This window comes from Oncorhynchus gorbuscha, unplaced genomic scaffold (assembly GCF_021184085.1).
Source record: "Oncorhynchus gorbuscha isolate QuinsamMale2020 ecotype Even-year unplaced genomic scaffold, OgorEven_v1.0 Un_scaffold_7157, whole genome shotgun sequence".
NCBI classification, from domain to species: domain Eukaryota; kingdom Metazoa; phylum Chordata; class Actinopteri; order Salmoniformes; family Salmonidae; genus Oncorhynchus; species Oncorhynchus gorbuscha.
In genome coordinates, this window is record NW_025750607.1 from 7,659 (window position 1) to 16,720 (window position 9,062).

Consider the following 9,062-nt stretch of genomic DNA (forward strand, 5'->3'; position numbering starts at 1 on the left):
ACCTGTCCTGTCTTTCTACATTACCTGTCCTGTCTTTCTACATTACCTGTCCTGTCTTTCTACATTACCTGTCCTGTCTTTCTACATTACCTGTCCTGTCTTCCCACATTACCTGTCCTGTCTTCCCACATCTCATCTACATTACCTGTCCTGTCTTTCTACATTACCTGTCCTGTCTTTCTACATTACCTGTCCTGTCTTCCTACATTACCTGTCCTGTCTTTCTGCATTACCTGTCCTGTCTTCCCACATTACCTGTCCTGTCTTCCCACATTACCTGTCCTGTCTTCCCACATTACCTGTCCTGTCTTCCCACATTACCTGTCCTGTCTTTCTACATTACCTGTCCTGTCTTCCTACATCTCATCTACCATACCTGTCCTGTCTTTCTACATTACCTGTCCTGTCTTCCTACATCTCATCTACCATACCTGTCCTGTCTTCCCACATCTCATCTACCATACCTGTCCTGTCTTCCCACATCTCATCTACCATACCTGTCCTGTCTTCCCACATCTCATCTACCATACCTGTCCTGTCTTTCTACATTACCTGTCCTGTCTTCCTACATCTCATCTACCATACCTGTCCTGTCTTTCTACATTACCTGTCCTGTCTTCCTACATCTCATCTACCATACCTGTCCTGTCTTCCCACATCTCATCTACCATACCTGTCCTGTCTTTCTACATTACCTGTCCTGTCTTCCTACATCTCATCTACCATACCTGTCCTGTCTTTCTACATTACCTGTCCTGTCTTCCTACATCTCATCTACCATACCTGTCCTGTCTTTCTACATTACCTGTCCTGTCTTCCTACATCTCATCTACCATACCTGTCCTGTCTTTCTACATTACCTGTCCTGTCTTCCCACATCTCATCTACCATACCTGTCCTGTCTTTCTACATTACCTGTCCTGTCTTCCCACATCTCATCTACCATACCTGTCCTGTCTTCCTACATTACCTGTCTTGTCTTCCCACATCTCATCTACCATACCTGTCCTGTCTTCCTACATTACCTGTCTTGTCTTCCCACATCTCATCTACCATACCTGTCCTGTCTTCCTACATTACCTGTCCTGTCTTCCCACATCTCATCTACCATACCTGTCCTGTCTTCCTACATTACCTGTCTTGTCTTCCCACATCTCATCTACCATACCTGTCCTGTCTTCCTACATTACCTGTCTTGTCTTCCCACATCTCATCTACCATACCTGTCCTGTCTTCCTACATTACCTGTCTTGTCTTCCCACATCTCATCTACCATACCTGTCCTGTCTTCCTACATTACCTGTCCTGTCTTCCTACATTACCTGTCCTGTCTTCCCACATCTCATCTACCATACCTGTCCTGTCTTCCTACATTACCTGTCCTGTCTTCCCACATATCATCTACCATACCTGTCCTGTCTTCCTACATTACCTGTCCTGTCTTCCCACATCTCATCTACCATACCTGTCCTGTCTTCCTACATTACCTGTCCTGTCTTTCTACATTACCTGTCCTGTCTTCCCACATCTCATCTACCATACCTGTCCTGTCTTCCTACATTACCTGTCCTGTCTTTCTACATTACCTGTCCTGTCTTCCCACATCTCATCTACCATACCTGTCCTGTCTTCCTACATTACCTGTCTTGTCTTCCCACATCTCATCTACCATACCTGTCCTGTCTTCCTACATTACCTGTCTTGTCTTCCCACATCTCATCTACCATACCTGTCCTGTCTTCCTACATTACCTGTCTTGTCTTCCCACATCTCATCTACCATACCTGTCCTGTCTTCCTACATTACCTGTCCTGTCTTTCTACATTACCTGTCCTGTCTTCCCACATCTCATCTACCATACCTGTCCTGTCTTCCTACATTACCTGTCCTGTCTTCCCACATCTCATCTACCATACCTGTCCTGTCTTCCTACATTACCTGTCCTGTCTTCCTACATTACCTGTCCTGTCTTCCCACATCTCATCTACCATACCTGTCCTGTCTTCCTACATTACCTGTCCTGTCTTTCTACATTACCTGTCCTGTCTTCCCACATCTCATCTACCATACCTGTCCTGTCTTCCTACATTACCTGTCCTGTCTTTCTACATTACCTGTCCTGTCTTCCCACATCTCATCTACCATACCTGTCCTGTCTTCCTACATTACCTGTCCTGTCTTTCTACATTACCTGTCCTGTCTTCCCACATCTCATCTACCATACCTGTCCTGTCTTCCTACATTACCTGTCCTGTCTTTCTACATTACCTGTCCTGTCTTCCCACATCTCATCTACCATACCTGTCCTGTCTTCCTACATTACCTGTCCTGTCTTCCCACATCTCATCTACCATACCTGTCCTGTCTTCCTACATTACCTGTCCTGTCTTCCTACATTACCTGTCCTGTCTTCCTACATTACCTGTCCTGTCTTCCCACGTCTCATCTACCATACCTGTCCTGTCTTCCCACATCTCATCTACCATACCTGTCCTGTCTTCCTACATTACCTGTCCTGTCTTTCTACATTACCTGTCCTGTCTTCCCACATCTCATCTACCATACCTGTCCTGTCTTCCTACATTACCTGTCCTGTCTTTCTACATTACCTGTCCTGTCTTCCCACATCTCATCTACCATACCTGTCCTGTCTTCCTACATTACCTGTCCTGTCTTCCCACATCTCATCTACCATACCTGTCCTGTCTTTCTACATTACCTGTCCTGTCTTTCTACATTACCTGTCCTGTCTTCCCACATCTCATCTACCATACCTGTCCTGTCTTCCTACATTACCTGTCCTGTCTTCCCACATCTCATCTACCATACCTGTCCTGTCTTTCTACATTACCTGTCCTGTCTTCCTACATCTCATCTACCATACCTGTCCTGTCTTTCTACATTACCTGTCCTGTCTTCCTACATCTCATCTACCATACCTGTCCTGTCTTCCCACATCTCATCTACCATACCTGTCCTGTCTTTCTACATTACCTGTCCTGTCTTCCTACATCTCATCTACCATACCTGTCCTGTCTTTCTACATTACCTGTCCTGTCTTCCTACATCTCATCTACCATACCTGTCCTGTCTTTCTACATTACCTGTCCTGTCTTCCTACATCTCATCTACCATACCTGTCCTGTCTTTCTACATTACCTGTCCTGTCTTCCCACATCTCATCTACCATACCTGTCCTGTCTTTCTACATTACCTGTCCTGTCTTCCCACATCTCATCTACCATACCTGTCCTGTCTTCCTACATTACCTGTCTTGTCTTCCCACATCTCATCTACCATACCTGTCCTGTCTTCCTACATTACCTGTCTTGTCTTCCCACATCTCATCTACCATACCTGTCCTGTCTTCCTACATTACCTGTCCTGTCTTCCCACATCTCATCTACCATACCTGTCCTGTCTTCCTACATTACCTGTCTTGTCTTCCCACATCTCATCTACCATACCTGTCCTGTCTTCCTACATTACCTGTCTTGTCTTCCCACATCTCATCTACCATACCTGTCCTGTCTTCCTACATTACCTGTCTTGTCTTCCCACATCTCATCTACCATACCTGTCCTGTCTTCCTACATTACCTGTCCTGTCTTTCTACATTACCTGTCCTGTCTTCCCACATCTCATCTACCATACCTGTCCTGTCTTCCTACATTACCTGTCCTGTCTTCCCACATATCATCTACCATACCTGTCCTGTCTTCCTACATTACCTGTCCTGTCTTCCCACATCTCATCTACCATACCTGTCCTGTCTTCCTACATTACCTGTCCTGTCTTTCTACATTACCTGTCCTGTCTTCCCACATCTCATCTACCATACCTGTCCTGTCTTCCTACATTACCTGTCCTGTCTTTCTACATTACCTGTCCTGTCTTCCCACATCTCATCTACCATACCTGTCCTGTCTTCCTACATTACCTGTCTTGTCTTCCCACATCTCATCTACCATACCTGTCCTGTCTTCCTACATTACCTGTCTTGTCTTCCCACATCTCATCTACCATACCTGTCCTGTCTTCCTACATTACCTGTCTTGTCTTCCCACATCTCATCTACCATACCTGTCCTCTCTTCCTACATTACCTGTCTTGTCTTCCCACATCTCATCTACCATACCTGTCCTGTCTTCCTACATTACCTGTCTTGTCTTCCCACATCTCATCTACCATACCTGTCCTGTCTTCCTACATTACCTGTCCTGTCTTTCTACATTACCTGTCCTGTCTTCCCACATCTCATCTACCATACCTGTCCTGTCTTCCTACATTACCTGTCCTGTCTTCCCACATCTCATCTACCATACCTGTCCTGTCTTCCTACATTACCTGTCCTGTCTTCCTACATTACCTGTCCTGTCTTCCCACATCTCATCTACCATACCTGTCCTGTCTTCCTACATTACCTGTCCTGTCTTTCTACATTACCTGTCCTGTCTTCCCACATCTCATCTACCATACCTGTCCTGTCTTCCTACATTACCTGTCCTGTCTTTCTACATTACCTGTCCTGTCTTCCCACATCTCATCTACCATACCTGTCCTGTCTTCCTACATTACCTGTCCTGTCTTTCTACATTACCTGTCCTGTCTTCCCACATCTCATCTACCATACCTGTCCTGTCTTCCTACATTACCTGTCCTGTCTTTCTACATTACCTGTCCTGTCTTCCCACATCTCATCTACCATACCTGTCCTGTCTTCCTACATTACCTGTCCTGTCTTCCCACATCTCATCTACCATACCTGTCCTGTCTTCCTACATTACCTGTCCTGTCTTCCTACATTACCTGTCCTGTCTTCCCACATCTCATCTACCATACCTGTCCTGTCTTCCTACATTACCTGTCCTGTCTTTCTACATTACCTGTCCTGTCTTCCCACATCTCATCTACCATACCTGTCCTGTCTTCCTACATTACCTGTCCTGTCTTTCTACATTACCTGTCCTGTCTTCCCACATCTCATCTACCATACCTGTCCTGTCTTCCTACATTACCTGTCCTGTCTTCCCACATCTCATCTACCATACCTGTCCTGTCTTTCTACATTACCTGTCCTGTCTTTCTACATTACCTGTCCTGTCTTCCCACATCTCATCTACCATACCTGTCCTGTCTTCCTACATTACCTGTCCTGTCTTCCCACATCTCATCTACCATACCTGTCCTGTCTTTCTACATTACCTGTCCTGTCTTCCCACATCTCATCTACCATACCTGTCCTGTCTTTCTACATTACCTGTCCTGTCTTCCCACATCTCATCTACATTACCTGTCCTGTCTTCCCACATCTCATCTACCATACCTGTCCTGTCTTCCCACATCTCATCTACCATACCTGTCCTGTCTTCCCACATCTCATCTACCATACCTGTCCTGTCTTTCTACATTACCTGTCCTGTCTTCCCACATCTCATCTACCATACCTGTCCTGTCTTTCTACATTACCTGTCCTGTCTTCCCACATCTCATCTACCATACCTGTCCTGTCTTTCTACATTACCTGTCCTGTCTTCCCACATCTCATCTACCATACCTGTCCTGTCTTCCTACATTACCTGTCCTGTCTTCCCACATCTCATCTACCATACCTGTCCTGTCTTTCTACATTACCTGTCCTGTCTTCCCACATCTCATCTACCATACCTGTCCTGTCTTTCTACATTACCTGTCCTGTCTTCCTACATCTCATCTACCATACCTGTCCTGTCTTTCTACATTACCTGTCCTGTCTTCCCACATCTCATCTACCATACCTGTCCTGTCTTTCTACATTACCTGTCCTGTCTTCCCACATCTCATCTACATTACCTGTCCTGTCTTCCCACATCTCATCTACCATACCTGTCCTGTCTTCCCACATCTCATCTACCATACCTGTCCTGTCTTCCTACATTACCTGTCCTGTCTTCCCACATCTCATCTACCATACCTGTCCTGTCTTTCTACATGACCTGTCCTGTCTTCCCACATCTCATCTACATTACCTGTCCTGTCTTCCCACATCTCATCTACCATACCTGTCCTGTCTTCCCACATCTCATCTACCATACCTGTCCTGTCTTTCTACATTACCTGTCATGTCTTCCCACATCTCATCTACCATACCTGTCCTGTCTTCCTACATCTCATCTATCATACCTGTCCTGTCTTTCTACATTACCTGTCCTGTCTTCCCACATCTCATCTACCATACCTGTCCTGTCTTTCTACATTACCTGTCCTGTCTTCCCACATCTCATCTACCATACCTGTCCTGTCTTTCTACATTACCTGTCCTGTCTTCCTACATCTCATCTACCATACCTGTCCTGTCTTTCTACATTACCTGTCCTGTCTTCCCACATCTCATCTACCATACCTGTCCTGTCTTTCTACATTACCTGTCCTGTCTTCCCACATCTCATCTACCATACCTGTCCTGTCTTTCTACATTACCTGTCCTGTCTTCCCACATCTCATCTACATTACCTGTCCTGTCTTCCCACATCTCATCTACCATACCTGTCCTGTCTTTCTACATTACCTGTCCTGTCTTCCCACATCTCATCTACCATACCTGTCCTGTCTTTCTACATTACCTGTCCTGTCTTCCCACATCTCATCTACCATACCTGTCCTGTCTTTCTACATTACCTGTCCTGTCTTCCCACATCTCATCTACCATACCTGTCCTGTCTTTCTACATTACCTGTCTTGTCTTCCCACATCTCATCTACCATACCTGTCCTGTCTTTCTACATTACCTGTCCTGTCTTCCCACATCTCATCTACCATACCTGTCCTGTCTTTCTACATTACCTGTCCTGTCTTCCCACATCTCATCTACCATACCTGTCCTGTCTTTCTACATTACCTGTCCTGTCTTCCCACATCTCATCTACCATACCTGTCCTGTCTTCCCACATCTCATCTACCATACCTGTCCTGTCTTTCTACATTACCTGTCCTGTCTTCCCACATCTCATCTACATTACCTGTCCTGTCTTCCCACATCTCATCTACATTACCTGTCCTGTCTTCCCACATCTCACCTACATTACCTCTTCAGTTTGTGCTTTCCTTAAACTGTACATAATGCCTCAAGTGTCAGATTTGTTCAAATGTTTGTATTTTAATCATTGAACACAAGAGGATCATGCCACTTCATGGTACACAGCAAAAACATATTCACAGTTGATCTGAGGGTATACCCTCCACGTAACCAGTTCTGCTTGTAAACTGTGACATTATTTCAACCCATTTTGCCCACTGGATACAGATGTAAAACAGGATTTTGCATTTCATAAGCCGAAAGCTCTGCATATTAGCATAATGTACTTTGAGTATATACGACACAAGTATTATACTTTAAAGTACTAATGTACTATATACTATGACTTAAAACGGCAAAACAATTAACCAAGGACATTACATGAGCTCCAGAGAAGGAATTTAAGACTATACGTTTACAGACGCAAAAAAATCCTCTCGTTCCTTCTTCAAACATGACACAATTTTAGCTCCCTATCTTAGTTACAATACAAATACAATGTGGATACATTGAACAACTGCACCTTTTCCCATGCACAGTACAGTATACATAAGTCAGAGATGAATGAAGAGTTGCTCAGCTGAATAGCTGGTCTCCGTGTGAAGTCATAACAGCTGTGGCTGGCTACCTGCTGTCTTTGTCACTTGTCATCTGGATCAACGATTTGGATCTAGTCCTTATTGCTCCTTCTTGTCTCCAGCTCCAGCCTGAAGATTCTGCGTTGCAGATAGTCATAAACAATATACAGTATAAATGAATAAATATCAATAAAAATAGACAGTCAAGTGGTGAAATCAGTCCTACCAATACTGGTGGAAAGTTATTTGCGGGTAGATTAGGGTCAAATGATTTGTAAACCAATCACAAATATGCCTACCATGATGCATTGACGTGTGTGTGTGTGTGTGTGTGTGTGTGTGTGTGTGTGTGTGTGTGTGTGTGTGTGTGTGTGTGTGTGTGTGTGTGTGTGTGTGTGTGTGTGTGTGTGTGTGTGTGTGTGTGTGTGTGTGTGTGTGTGTGTGTGTGTGTGTGTGTGGACCAGAAGTCCCCACAAGAATAGTAAATGAACAAACATTTTACGAACTGGGGATATTTTATTGGTCCCCACAAGGAGGTTTAGGGTTACGGTTAGAATTAGGCTTAAGGAATTAGGCTTAAGGTTAGAATTAGGCTTAAGGTTAGAATTAGGTTTAAGGTTAGAATTAGGCTTAAGGTTAGAATTAGGTTTAAGGTTAGAATTAGGCTTAAGGTTAGAATTAGGCTTAAGGTTAGAATTAGGCTTAAGGTTAGAATTAGGCTTAAGGTTAGAATTAGGTTTAAGGTTAGAATTAGGCTTAAGGTTAGAATTAGGCTTGGTTAGGGATAGGAGCTAGGGTTTGAGTTAAGGTTTTGGGGTTAAGGTTAGGTTAGGTTAGGTTAAGGTTAGGGTTAAGGGTTAGGTTAAGGGTACGGGTTAGGAGAAATAGGATTTTTAATGGGACTGAATTGTGTGTCCCCACAAGGTTAGTTCTACAAGACTGTGTGTGTGTGTGCGTGTGTGTATTACCTGTAGTTCGTTGTGCTTTGTCAAGAGTCTGTCATACTCCTTTGTCAGACCGTTAGACTGCCTCTTCATGGCCTCCACCTCAGCATTAGACTTACGCACAGCTGCACAGACAACACACACTTCACTCACGCATACTGACATATAGTTATGTATACTTTTTTTTTATACATAACAACTGTCTTTGAAACTGGATACAACAGCATACATGTGCAGAAGTTAAGCTATTATTCTGATGTGTTAGACTAGGGCTATTTAGGTCACAAAATTTTGTCAGCCGTTGATTGTCAATCACCATTGTCAGTCTCACGGTAATTGACAGTTAATTACCATAAAACACATTTAGCATCTCCTGGCTTCCACACACAGCCTACAAGCCACTGATGCAGACCTGTGGAACATCTACATTTAAAAAAAGTCTAATAAATCCATGTAATATAACCTCCACAATAAATACATTTTATT

At 44.1% G+C, this 9,062-nt stretch overlaps 1 long non-coding RNA gene across 1 annotated transcript; it reads right to left on the reverse strand.

Moving 5' to 3' along the window:
* Window positions 1–7,115: 7,115 nt before the first annotated feature.
* Window positions 7,116–8,770, reverse strand: LOC124029648. Its single transcript, XR_006837817.1, has 2 exons — window positions 8,601–8,770; window positions 7,116–7,770 (listed from the first exon to the last, which is right to left on the reverse strand). It is a non-coding gene; the product is annotated as an uncharacterized LOC124029648 (long non-coding RNA).
* Window positions 8,771–9,062: the final 292 nt, after the last annotated feature.